The sequence below is a fragment of the Micromys minutus genome (assembly GCF_963924665.1).
Source record: "Micromys minutus genome assembly, chromosome: 26".
NCBI classification, from domain to species: domain Eukaryota; kingdom Metazoa; phylum Chordata; class Mammalia; order Rodentia; family Muridae; genus Micromys; species Micromys minutus.
The window spans coordinates 41,905,066-41,917,916 of NC_137961.1; the positions used below are offsets into that span (position 1 = coordinate 41,905,066).

At 41.9% G+C, this 12,851-nt stretch overlaps 1 pseudogene across 1 annotated transcript; it reads left to right on the top strand.

Annotated features, from left to right (window-relative positions):
* The first annotated feature begins 3,244 nt into the window (after positions 1-3,244).
* LOC308437593 (ubiquitin carboxyl-terminal hydrolase 1-like) lies at positions 3,245-5,588 on the top strand (annotated as a pseudogene). The gene has a single exon. The product of its transcript is annotated as a ubiquitin carboxyl-terminal hydrolase 1-like (transcript).
* The last annotated feature ends 7,263 nt before the right edge of the window (positions 5,589-12,851 follow it).

Below are 12,851 nucleotides of genomic sequence, written 5' to 3' on the forward strand. Positions count from 1 at the left end.
TTAATTCTTGTTGTCTGGAACTGAGTCTTCCACTAGCAGTCTTCAGATAGAGATGTAGAACTCTCAGCTCTGCCTACACCATCCCTGCCTGGATACTATCATGTTCCTGCCTTGATGATAATGGACTAAACCTCTGAACCTGTAAGCCAGCCCCAATTAAATGTGGTCTTTATAAGAATTGCCTTGGTTGGGCTGGAGAGATGGCTCAGTGGTTAAGAGCACTGACTGTTCTTTCAGAGGTCCTGAGTTCAATTCACAGCAACTACATAGTGGCTCACAACCATCTGTAATGGGATCCAATGCCTCCTTTGGTGTGTCTGAAGACAGTGACAATGTATTTACTACTTATATACATAAAATAAATAAATCTTTAAAAAAGAGGAACAAAAGAAAGAGAGGATCCTTGCTGTCAGAGAGGATTAGATGTTTGGAGCACTTCCATCAGTCTTTTCCTTAAAAAAAAAAAAAAAAAGAGTTGCCTTGGTCATGGTGTCTCTTTACAGCAGTAAAACCCTAACTAAGACACCAGGAAAGTCCAGGTAAGATCATGCCCCAAACTGCAACTGATCAGACAAATTTGCTTCCCTTCTGGATTCAACTACAAAAGCAAAACAAAACAAATCAAAAACAGAAAAACAAAAACCAAAAAAAAAAAAAAAAAAAAAAAAACAAAACAAAACAAAAAAAAAAAAACAAAAGCAAACAACAAACTACCAACACCTGGACAAACTCTGAAGCATTTCTAGTTTGGAGATAGCCAATTCATGACTGGCCATCAGCTGAAATAACCCTGTTAAAAATGTAACAAGTTCCGGGAATCTCTCAGCACAATACATCTGTTTCTTCTAAATTGCTAAAATAGCGGCATAACTTGTTCATGGCATTCCTTCCTTCATTCTCTTTAAAACCTTTAAAGAAAAGCATCCTTGCTAGACATTTACCAATGTTACTTTTTTGTTTCAGAGAACCAGTTTTTACTGATACATTTCTTCATCATTCCCTTTTCTATTTTATTGATTTCTGCTGTCAACAACTTGCTCAGAAGATCAGAATGGCCTCAACCTCAGAGATCCACCCGCCTTTGCCTGCAGAGCACTCTTGTACTCACTTCTTAAAATAGGATTCCGGATTACTTACTTTATTAAGTTGCCCCTGTATAAAAGTGAGTCACCGTTTCCTTTCCCCTTTTCAGATGAGAATCTGGAACATTCCACAAATCTTGATGTTATTTTCATGACATTCCACTTGCAAGTTTCTAGTATTCTTGTGACTCTTTGACCTCTGAATGAGTATGCTAGGAATCTTCCTAAATAGCTTTGAGATATTGACTTCTCATTCTGACTTGCTGTGGTGTCAGACACTGCAATACTTCCTTTTGAAATTTAGTGAAACTTGTTTAGAGCCTGAGCATATAAAATATTTGGAAGTACATCCCAGAGACAGTTAAGCTTAAAAGAACCAGGCCTTGGGAATATGGCTCGGTAGTAAAGTGTTTGCCATACATGCTTGAGGACCGGAATTTACTCTGAACCCACATAAAAATGTTAGGTAATAACACACATTTGTAAACACAGCATTGTGGAGGCAGACAGGAAGATTTCTGCAGCTCTCTGTTCATCCCATCTGTCCTCAGGGACATGAGACGATGTTCCTGAGAATGACACTGTTGGGCACTATATGCATGAACACATCCTTTACCTGCACAGCATAAGCATAAAAGAAAAGAGCAGGGACTGTGTAGCTTTAAGGTATATCGTTCTGAATATCAGTTAAACCACTACTGTGTCTATAAAGCCTTCATCTACTATAGTCTTAATACCCTGTCTCCTGGCTCTATCTATCAAATACGAAAAGAAGAATGTCAAAATCTCTATTACTGCTTTTTTCATGGGTCCCATTGTTGAATCACTGTTTACAAACACTGAAATTGTTACTAAACATTTCCACATTTAGGACTACTACCTGGTTCTGATAAATTATGTTTCATGTCATTTGAAAAGGTCTTACAGGGCAGGAGAGATGGCTCAATGGTTAAAAGCACTGACTGCTCTTCCAGAGGTTCTGAGTTCAAATCCCAGCAACCACATGGTAGCTCAAAAACCATCTGTAATGATATCCAATGTCCTCTTCTGGTGTGCCTGAAGACAGCTACTTATATATAATAAATAAATGTTTTTTTAAAAGGTCTTACATTAAAATCTGCATTATGTGATTTCGTATAGCCACACCAGCTCTGTGCTTGTTTTCTGCATCTCTCTACCCTATTTGTTTCCTTCCTCTGCTCACTGGAAAGGTGTTGGCCTAGTTATATACACAGTTGGGCATTACTTCTCAATCACTGTAACCTTTGCCATTTAATTCAAATAGTAAACCCAAATAATTACTGATATGGGTTTAAAATTTTGATTTTGCCATTTGTTGTACCTGATTTTAGTCTTCATTTCTTTGATTTGGATTACTCAAATATAATTTTACCTTTCACCTTCTAGTCATATGTCCCTTTTCACACATGTATGTGTACATATATGTCTTAAATAGTGGTTGTGCCACAGATTACAATATACATCCTACTTTATAGTTCACTTTTAATCAATACATCAAGTAAAAATATACTGATAACCACAAAGTTCCACCTTCTTGCCTACCCCCTCCTATGGGCTACTACCCGAAACAGCCCTTCCATGTGGTGTAAGACAAAGTGAGCTTTGTTTAACCGGCTGTCCTTTCCTGCAGTCTTCCCTGCAGCCTGGCCTGCCTCTGCCCCAGTCCAGCGCTTCCCCTGACCTCAGGTCTTCCGCTTCTCCAGTCTGTTGTCAAGCGGTTTCACGTTTCATTTCCCTCCAGACGTGTTTTTAACAGATCAAGGATTTCAGCTGTGCTTCCTCCCTCTCCTTCATTTCCCAAGACTCAACTTAAAACTTCTCTCTTGGCGGCTCGGGAGCGCCGCCGCCGCTGTGCGCCCGTAGCCTTCCCGGCAGGGCTGCGCCGGGGATGTAGTGGGGCCGCAGCGGGCAGGACCGAGCGGCGGCCTGGCTCCCGCTCCGCGGACGAATGGTCACTCCCCCCGCGGGAGGCGCCCACCAGCGACCCCTCACCCGGGACAGCGGCGGGGCTCACCTGTCGCGCCTGCACCCTGCCTGGCTGGTCTCCCTGGCGGTGGCGCCGGGGACTGACTCGCTCAGGGCCATGACCGGCTTCCTTCAATAAGTTAATTCTCGTCAACTCCTTGCAATTTTGAAAGAAAATGCCTGGCGTCATACCTAGTGAAAGTAATGGGCTTTCAAGAGGCAGTCCATCCAAGAAGAACAGACTGTCTTTGAAGTTTTTTCAGAAAAAGGAAACTAAAAGAGCCTTAGACTTCACTGATTCTCAAGAAAATGAAGAGAAAACTTGTGAATATAGAGGATCTGAGATTGATCAGGTTGTTCCTGCAGCACAGTCCTCACCAATAAGCCGTGAGAAGAGAGAAAACTTGTTATCATTTGTGGGACTGAATAACCTTGGCAATACTTGTTATCTGAATAGTATTCTTCAGGTGTTATACTTTTGTCCTGGCTTTAAGACTGGAGTGAAGCACTTATTTAATATTATTTCAAGGAAGAAAGAAGCTCTGAAGGATGACTCTAATCAGAAGGATAAGGGAAGCTGCAAAGAAGATCCTTTGGCAAGTTATGAGCTTATATGCAGTTTACAGTCCTTAATAATTTCAGTTGAACAGCTTCAGGCTAGTTTTCTCTTAAATCCAGAGAAATATACAGATGAACTTGCTACACAGCCAAGGCAACTGCTTAACACACTCAGGGAACTCAAGTATGAAGGGTATCTACAGCATGATGCACAGGAAGTGCTGCAATGTATTCTGGGAAACATTCAAGAAACATGCCAACTCCTAAAAAAAGAAGAAATAAAAAACTTGGCTGAATTATCCAGCAAGGTTGAAGAAACATCTCTTCAGAAAGAGGAAACAAGTAGACTTAGCAGCACAGAGACAGACAGTCTGAGGAGTCCAGAGGACTTCAGAGAACAACTCCCCAAAGGGAACTGGAAAAGGAAAAGTGATGGTGAATCGGGTAACATGAAGAAAAAGGTTAAACTGTCCAGGGAACCCCAGCCATTGGAAGAAAACCAGAGACAAACCAGATCAAAAAGAAAAGCTACTGGAGACACACTGGAGGTTTCTCCTAAAATCATGCCCAAGTGTGTTTCTGAAAACGAGAGTGCAAAGCCCTCACAGAAGAAATCAAAAGTTAAAATAAATTGATTAAAGCCAGCCACTAAGCAACCCAGCATTCTTTCCAAGTTCTGTAGTCTTGGCAAAATCACAACCAACCAGCGCTCCAAAGGACAACCTAAAGAAAACGAGGTTGATCTTGAAGAGGACTTGGAGAAGGACGGAAGTGACAACATAGTTAACGGTGGTGGACCCGCATCTCCAGGAAATAGCGTCACACCCGTGGATAGTAGTGAAGCTAAGTCTGTAAACAAAGGTGCAGAGCAGATTGGTTTTGAGCTAGTAGAGAAACTGTTTCAAGGTCAGCTAGTATTAAGGACTCGTTTGGAATGTGAGAGCTTAACAGAAAGAAGAGATTTCCAGGACATTAGTGTTCCAGTGCAAGAGGACGAGCTTTCCAAGGTCGAGAAGAGCTCTGAAGTTTCTCCAGAGCCAAAAACAGAAATGAAGACCTTGAGATGGGCAATTTCACAGTTTGCTTCAGTGGAGAGAATTGTAGGAGAGGATAAATATTTCTGTGAAAATTGCCATCATTATACGGAAGCAGAGCGAAGTCTCTTGTTTGATAAAATGCCTGAAGTTATCACTATTCATCTGAAGTGCTTTGCTGCTAGTGGCTTGGAGTTTGATTGTTATGGTGGTGGACTTTCCAAGATCAACACACCTTCATTGACACGTCCTAAACTGTCACTAGAAGAATGGAGCACAAGGCCGACCAATGACAGCTATGGATTATTTGCTGTTGTTATGCACAGCGGCATTACTATTAGTAGTGGGCACTATACTACATCTGTTAAAGTCACTGACCTTAACAGTCTAGAACTAGATAAGGGAAATTTTGTGGTTGACCAGATGTGTGAAATAGGTAAGCCAGAGCCACTGAATGAGGAGGAAGCACGTGGGACGGCTGAAAATTATGACGATGAAGTATCAATTAGAGTTGGTGGAAATGCCCAACCGAGTAAAGTTTTGAACATAAAAAACTGTAGAAGGCATTGGACTTCTTGGAGGACAGAAGAGCAAAGCAGATTATGAACTGTACAACAAAGCATCTAACCCTGAGAAGTTGGTCGGGACACCACTCACTGACAACAGAAGTTCTGAAACTAATGACACCAATGGGGCCCAGGCATCTGACAGGAACAAGGAATCCAGCGACCAAACAGGCATTAACATGAGTGGACTTGAGAACAAGATTTCCTATGTAGTGCAAAGCTTAAAGGAGTATGAGGGGAAATGGTTGCTCTTTGATGATTCTGAAGTAAAAGTTACAGAAGAGAAAGACTTTCTGAATCCTCTTTCTCCTTCTACATCTCCTACGTCTACTCCCTACTTGATATTTTATAAAAAATTATAGTGAGTATATTTTCCTTGTAAATATTAAACAGACCTGGACAGATGGTGGTAAAGTTAGTCACACCTAAGAGTCTTTAGTTATCTTTTGAAGCTATCGGATATTATTGGTCTCTCTAGGCTTTTATATAGTGAGATTTTAAATACTGGAAAACCATGTTAAGTTTTTAGAATCATTTTCCTTAGTAGAGACTAGTAATGGATAAGCTGGGAACAAACTCGTGTAGATACTAAATGATCCAAAATGGAAGCTTGGAACAGTTAACACTTTTGGATTTACATGATCTTTTGTGTTTGCTTTTTAAAATAAAGTGCTTGTATTTGTATTCTCCATATTTTGGAGTAATTATCTACTTGATGTTTATAGGTCTGGCTTTTTCACCCAAGAAACAGTGTCATTCAGTATATTTAGTTCTATAATAGTCATGAAGCCAAATCTTTGGGCTGTATCAGGCACAAAGTGTAGAATATGTATATTCACAGGTGTGTATTTTGTGCCTTGAATAAAACCTGCAGTCCTCTATCTTCCTAAGAACTTTATGTAGATGACAATGCTCTAGTCAGTCTTTCTGGCATGATACTATATCTCTTCATACTCTGCACCATCTGTACATAGTGATCAACTTAGAGCGGTGACCTTTAACTTTTTTTTTAAAAACTGGGAGGTCAATAAAATTTAAACTGTTTAACAACCAAAAAAAAAAAAAAAAAAAAAAAAAAAAAAAAAAAACTTCTCTCTTATTGTAAACCTTTTTTTTTAACGTTTACATTTGCTTAGTTGTTTTTTGTTTCTTGGTGGTGGGGTTCAAAACAGGTGCTGGTTGTCCTAAAACCCACTATGCAGATCGGGCTGGCTTCGAACTCACAAAGATCTACCTACCTGCCTCTGCTTCCCAAATGCTGTGATTACAGGTGCCGATCACTCATCCAGCCTTTCATACATATTTCTAATGACACCTCCAAAGTCCAAGGCAGTCCTGGCGGGGCAGGCTTGTAGTATGGCCTACGTTAGATGCTGGGGCCAGAAAATATTAAGACCAGTCTAAATAATTTAGTCTCAAACGTGAAAAAGAACACTAGGGATGTGTCTCTGTGGTAAAGTATTTGCCTAGCAAGCACAAAGCCCTGGGTTTAACTGACCCCAGTAAGACAAAATTTAACTCTTGTTTGGAAATTACATAATTCGGCTACTGTTTTTTTTTCCTCTTGACTCTGTGTCCCTCATGTTTAATAATTTTTAATTTTATGAAGGGCATTGTGGATAAACTACATTATCTCTAGATTCTACCACCGTAACCTTGGGAATGTCACCCTTTGTTCTAATATACCTCTAAATTATTAGCACTCCACTTTGAACTCCCAGAAACTTCACTTACAAAGTGACAACTCTATTCGAACTTTGCCCTTAATGGGAACTTAACCCTTAGTCTAGTTCAGGATCCTTCATAAAAAGTCCTAAATGTTTCCCGGTCATTCTGGACTCACAGGACTCAAGCTCTAGAATGTCCTCTAGAATGTGGCAGCTCAGACATCTGTAGGCTCACTCATCTTTCTAAGCTTTTCCTTACACAGGTCCTTCATGTCTTCCCTGTACACAAGATAAAAGCTATAGTGAGTCTTTCATATACAGCCTTGCGGCTCTCCGAGTGCCTCCTTCCTTTCTGGGATTTCTCTCATAGTCACCCTGGAAGCCCCATGGTCCATCTTAGAACAGTAAGTATGGTTTTCTTAGGTACAAACCTTGGTCTAGACTGAGGCTAACTCTTATTTGTTAGAGAGACAGCATTTCTCTGTGTAGCCCTGGCTGTCTAGACCTTGCTTTGTAGAGCTGGCCTTAAATCAAAAGCTCATAAAAAAATAAAATTTTATACAGTGCGGTTCCCATTTCTCAAAGGTTCAGTTCTCTCTACTTTCTTCTGGGTTTGTCTCCAGTGCCTTTGTTTGCCTTTTCTACTTTGTACACTTGAGACACACTAGCCTTAAGCTTATGACTCTTGATTCGGCTTCCTGAGTTCTGCAGTTACAGGCATGTCACCATATATCTGCCTTAGGTCTAGTGAAAAATTTTTTGTCCTAAGTGCTTGAGACAGGGTGTCCCTATGCAGCCCAGATTGGCCTAGAACTTTCCTTGTAGTTCAAACTGGCTTTTAACTTCCTGTCTCTACGAGTGCTGGGCTCGCAAGACATGTTACTAGATTAGGCCCTGGGCTTTTGACTGAACGAAACAACTCTGACCAAGAACTGCTTCCAGAAGGTGAAGGTGAGATGGACACTGTGGCAGAGCTGGGGAGGCAGAGGCAGGGAGATGAGTCCGAGGGCAGCCTGCTCCACATACGAAGTTCCAGATCATCCAGGCTACACGTGAGACCTTTTTCAAAAGAAGAAAAAGGATAACAATGTCTTGTTTAAAGCTACCAGTGGGAAACACTATACCCTTGAATACAGTGGATTTATTAAACCACAGTTGTAATCTGATTACTAGATAAAAGGTGACCAAGCCAGAAAAGGTGTGCTGTGCCCCTGGATGGTGAGAAGACTTATCTAAACTCAGACCCTCTTTGGCTGGGCATTATTACTTGACATGTTTACATGCTTACAGTACATCAAAGCATTCCATACACAGACACAATTAAAAGCCATCTTTATCAGCTTAAAATCTGGCCGTCAAAGATGTATCAACAGATGTGTACAACCTGCCAAATGCTCATCACAGTGGTGAAGGAACAGAGCTCGGTGAGTCTTCAAGAATGAGAGGGTTCTATTTAAACACACCCAGCAAAGACAGGTAGGTGTCAGGTATGGGACAGAGCTCACAAAACAAACAAACAAACAAAAGGTGTGTGTGACCCTGGGCACTGAGAAGGTGGTGTGAAAATATGAACAGGGCCTTTAAGACATGGCATTAAGTGCAATTAGATTTTGAGCAAGGTTCAACATACCTAAATCACGTGTTTCTAATCCCTCTCTGGCTCCTATTTAGAATGAGTACAGCAGTCTGGAAATGACTCAGTAAGATGAAGCATGGGAAAGGACAGAAACTGAGGGGAATCAGCAGTGAACAAGCTAAGACTGGGTGGCTGGTAGTGTAAAAGAAGAGGAAAAACACCTGGCTGGAGGCCAGTACCATGACAGAGAAGAACAGTAAGAGCCTCTCACACTCTCGTGTGGGAGATGGACAGAGCATCCAAAGGATCACCTTAAACAGTGAGGATAGAGCAGGGCGCTAAAACGTGGGTGTACTGGAGGCTACATTTCTTAGGTGGTTCGGTCAGAGAAGACCTTATGAGGACAGGAAATAAGTCTCTAGAGTAAAGAACATTCTCACAATGAACAGAAATGCAAAGACCCCAACAAGAGCACATGACCTGACAAAAGGAAAGGAGGCAGAGATGCCAGAGTGAAAAGCTAGGGACAAAGAGCAGCCAAGGCTACCGGGGGCCTTACAGACCAGGGGGCTTTGGTCTTAAAGACGATACAGCATCACAGAATTTTGGAAGGCAGGATAACTTTAAAAGAGAAAAACTGAAGTGACTGGAGGAAAAGGTGCAAGAGGACACAGAAGAAGGACTAAGGAAGATGGGACAGAACTAGCCAAGCATCCTGTGAAAGACTACACTCCCCAGCTTCCCTTTTTGGACCACAGGGTTAGGTTTGGGTTTGAGATTAGGCCAAGAATACTGAACATCTTCATAGCTTCACTTCCTGCCTTCAATCAGCCCAGACGTTCAATAACTCAACAGCAACCCCTTCACCATCTCATCTGTGTCCCTTACGGCACACTTGCATCAATTGGCACACTTGCATCAATCTCCAACAAGGAAAAAGGGAGGGCATGGCTGGAGAGATGGCTCAGCAGTTAAGAGCACTGGCTGTTCTTCCATCCAGAGGACCTGAGTTCAATTCCTAGAAACCACATATGGTGGCTCATGACCATAAAGGGATTTGATGCCCTTTTCCTTCTGGCATGCAGGTATATATGCAGACAGAGCGCATATACATTGAATAACTAGATAAATAAAAATTAGTCAGAACCTAAAATTCCTATCTAATACTGTTTTCTGCTTTTCTCACTAATAAACATTTACCAGTTAAAAGAAATCATAAGCTGGATTTGTAGCAGAGGATTGCCTTATATGGTATCATGAGAGAGGAGCCCCTTGGCCAGGAGATGACCTGATGACCCAAATGCAGAATGCTAGAGTGCTCAGGCAGGACTGGGTGGGCAGGTGGGGGAGCACCCCTATAGAGGCAGAGGAAAGTGGGGGGAGGGGTAAGGGGGATAACATTTGAAATGTAAATTTAAAATAATCACAAATCTTAGTGTTCTAAAATTGAAATATTCAGTCTCAGGTAGACCTCAACATTAACCACCAATTCTTTGCCCTTAATTCTTGCATGTTCCAAAGGGCATTTACCACTGCACTCCAGCCCAGTCTCACAATGTTCTATTTACCTATAAAAATCTTTGTGCTCTTTGCCCCCTGTGCCATTTTGGAATGCCCATAACAACTGCACTTGCCTGAGTTTTGGATTCTCTATCACTTAAATACTTTATTACTGCTTTCAAGCTTTCCTGCTTCAAGGGTTCTGTCTCCTAAAACTCAAGTATTTCCTTCCCTAGGGTTTTGTGCAAGCCATGCAAACACCTACCACTCAACTATATCCCAGCTGCAAACAAGGCAGCACAAACTGCCCAGGCAGGATTTGAATTTGCAATTCCTCTGCCTCAGCCCTTTGACTAGCTGAAACCCATGCTTCTAGGCTCCGGGGGCGGCTTATCTTAAACAAAGCAACCCCTCTCTTGATTCTCAAAGCCCCCAGCTTAAACTCAGAACTCTTTCCTTTTTAACTTTGTGTCCTTCCTACAGCATGAGCTTGCTCTAAGTCGATTAAAATCACTCTTACTACTGACTTCTTCAGGTCCACTGGATGGTGTAATAATTTAATTGGTCATCTCACTTCTAACCTCAGCCTCCTATTAGCAGTAGGAGTATCTTTCAACAAAAAGTACTCCTCCTGCCTACTGAAATCCAGTCTTTGGTGCTTAATACTCAGCTACCAACTTTTCAGCCTCAGCAAATCCCACCACACTTCATTTACCAACTACTCCTGTTTTATGTTCCTTCAACTCCACCCTGTGCACACCTTCTCTGCAAATGCTACATCAGTTCCCTAACGGCCATCCTGGACTCCTTGAGGTGTTTCTCTGGATCCAAACACCCATTAGCAGTTCCAGCAGTAGCTGTCTACATATTGCTCCTGTGTGTACTTAAAAGGGTATGAAAGGTGGCCTGCACACATCTTCACTGAATGACCAGGACAATGTCCGAGTATCCAGGGAAGTGAGGAAAAGGCTGTAAGCCACTGAATACTCCACGGGGCTATCCTAGTAAACAAAGGAAAACACCCCAGTACCAAGTGCCACCTAATAAACAACAGAAAATTACTTTATAATAACCACAGGAAAGAAACATTAATAGATCCAGAACTCGGCAGAGGCCAGATTACTAGGAAGAGCAGCTTGTAGGACTGCAAAGCACCGTCCCACAAATTCACCAAACAGCAAAACTGAGAAAAGAATGGGGAAAAAAAGCACAACCTAACCAAATGACCAAAATGGGGTACAAATGGATACAGCTCAGATACAGCCACCAAGAGGTTATCCCATACATACCATTCTAGCCGAGTCCACAGACGGGATGCAGCCACAACAAAGCAATTCAGGGTTATTCTGTAATATACATGCTTTAAAAGTACCAATGTGGTGACATGCATGTACAGCCAACTGTTCCAGATTGAAACTAAAAAACAAAGGGTGTCTTGAGGGTAACTTTGAAACCACAGTGTATCAATATCACATCTCCACAATGATTACACATACAACCACTCTTTAGAAAAACAGGAATCCCAATGACTACAGCAGTTACATACAACCATTCTTTGGAAAAACAGGAATATCAGGACGAAGGGACATTCACACATGCAACTGACAAGTGGCTCAGAAAAACTACTGCATATGCTACTCACAAGGCGGAAGTCACAGAAGTGCCTTGGGCGCAGTCATGGATGTGGGCTGGCCAATGATGCTACATGAAATGAGCTATGCTCAGAGTCAAGTGTTGCAGCGTTTCCAGTACATCTGGAATCTAGACTATAAAACAAAGCAGACTCTCTGGAAAGAGGACCAGTGGATGGGAGGGACAGCAAGGATACTGGATTCCGACCATACACATGGATGAAGGTGTCATAATAAAACTATTCTGCACACCACATACTAATAAAGACACTCTAAAGTAGAACAAAGCAAATATATGTGTGCATATGTAAAGAGTATCTAAAGATGGAACAAGTGTGGTATGTATTACAAATTGCTAGTGAAGAATCCCACCGCCCTTCTGGAAATAATTTGGCAACATGAATCAAACACCATAAAAATGCTACAGACCCTTTAATCCTCACCTGGGACCCAATACACACATCATGCACTAAAGCTTCCAGGAAAGGCAGCTGGTGCAATGCCACACAATGCCAAACGGTCCTCAGGATGAGCGACAGGGTGCGGGGACTGTGACTGGCTAGGCTAGATCTGCCTACCTGTGAAGGCTGGTGAAAACAAAAGCCTCAGGCACTCTGCCTTACAAACCTAACTACCTTATGACTCCTAATGAAATGGAAACAGTAATTAAAACTCTCCCAACCCCCCCAAAAAACAACCAGGGCCTGATGGCTTTAGTACAAAAATCTACCAGACTCTCAAAGGGTTAACACCAATAGTCCTCACATTATTCCACAAAACAGAAACAGAAGAAACATCACCCAGCAGTTCATTTTATGAGGCGGCAGTTAAGACCCAACCAAGAGAGAATTATAGACCAATTCCTCTTATGATCATATATGCAAAAGCCTCAGTAAAAATACAAACTAAACCCAAGAACACCTGCAAGACCATCCCCATGACCAAGGAGGTTTCAACTGAGTGACGCAGGGGCCGTTCATACATACATTGATAAATGTAATCCAGTACATACAACTCAAAGACAAAAACCACATCATCATCTCACAAGATGTAGAGACCACCTTGGACAAGATCCAATGGCCCCTTTATAAGTCCTGGAGATATTCGGGATACAGGAACATATTTAAACAAGCAAGCCCATAGCCAACATTAAGTTAAATGGGCAGAAACTCAAAGCAGTATCTCTAAAATCAGAATCAAGAAAGTTGCCCCCTCTTCATATCTATTCAATACAGCGCCCGAAGTCTTAGC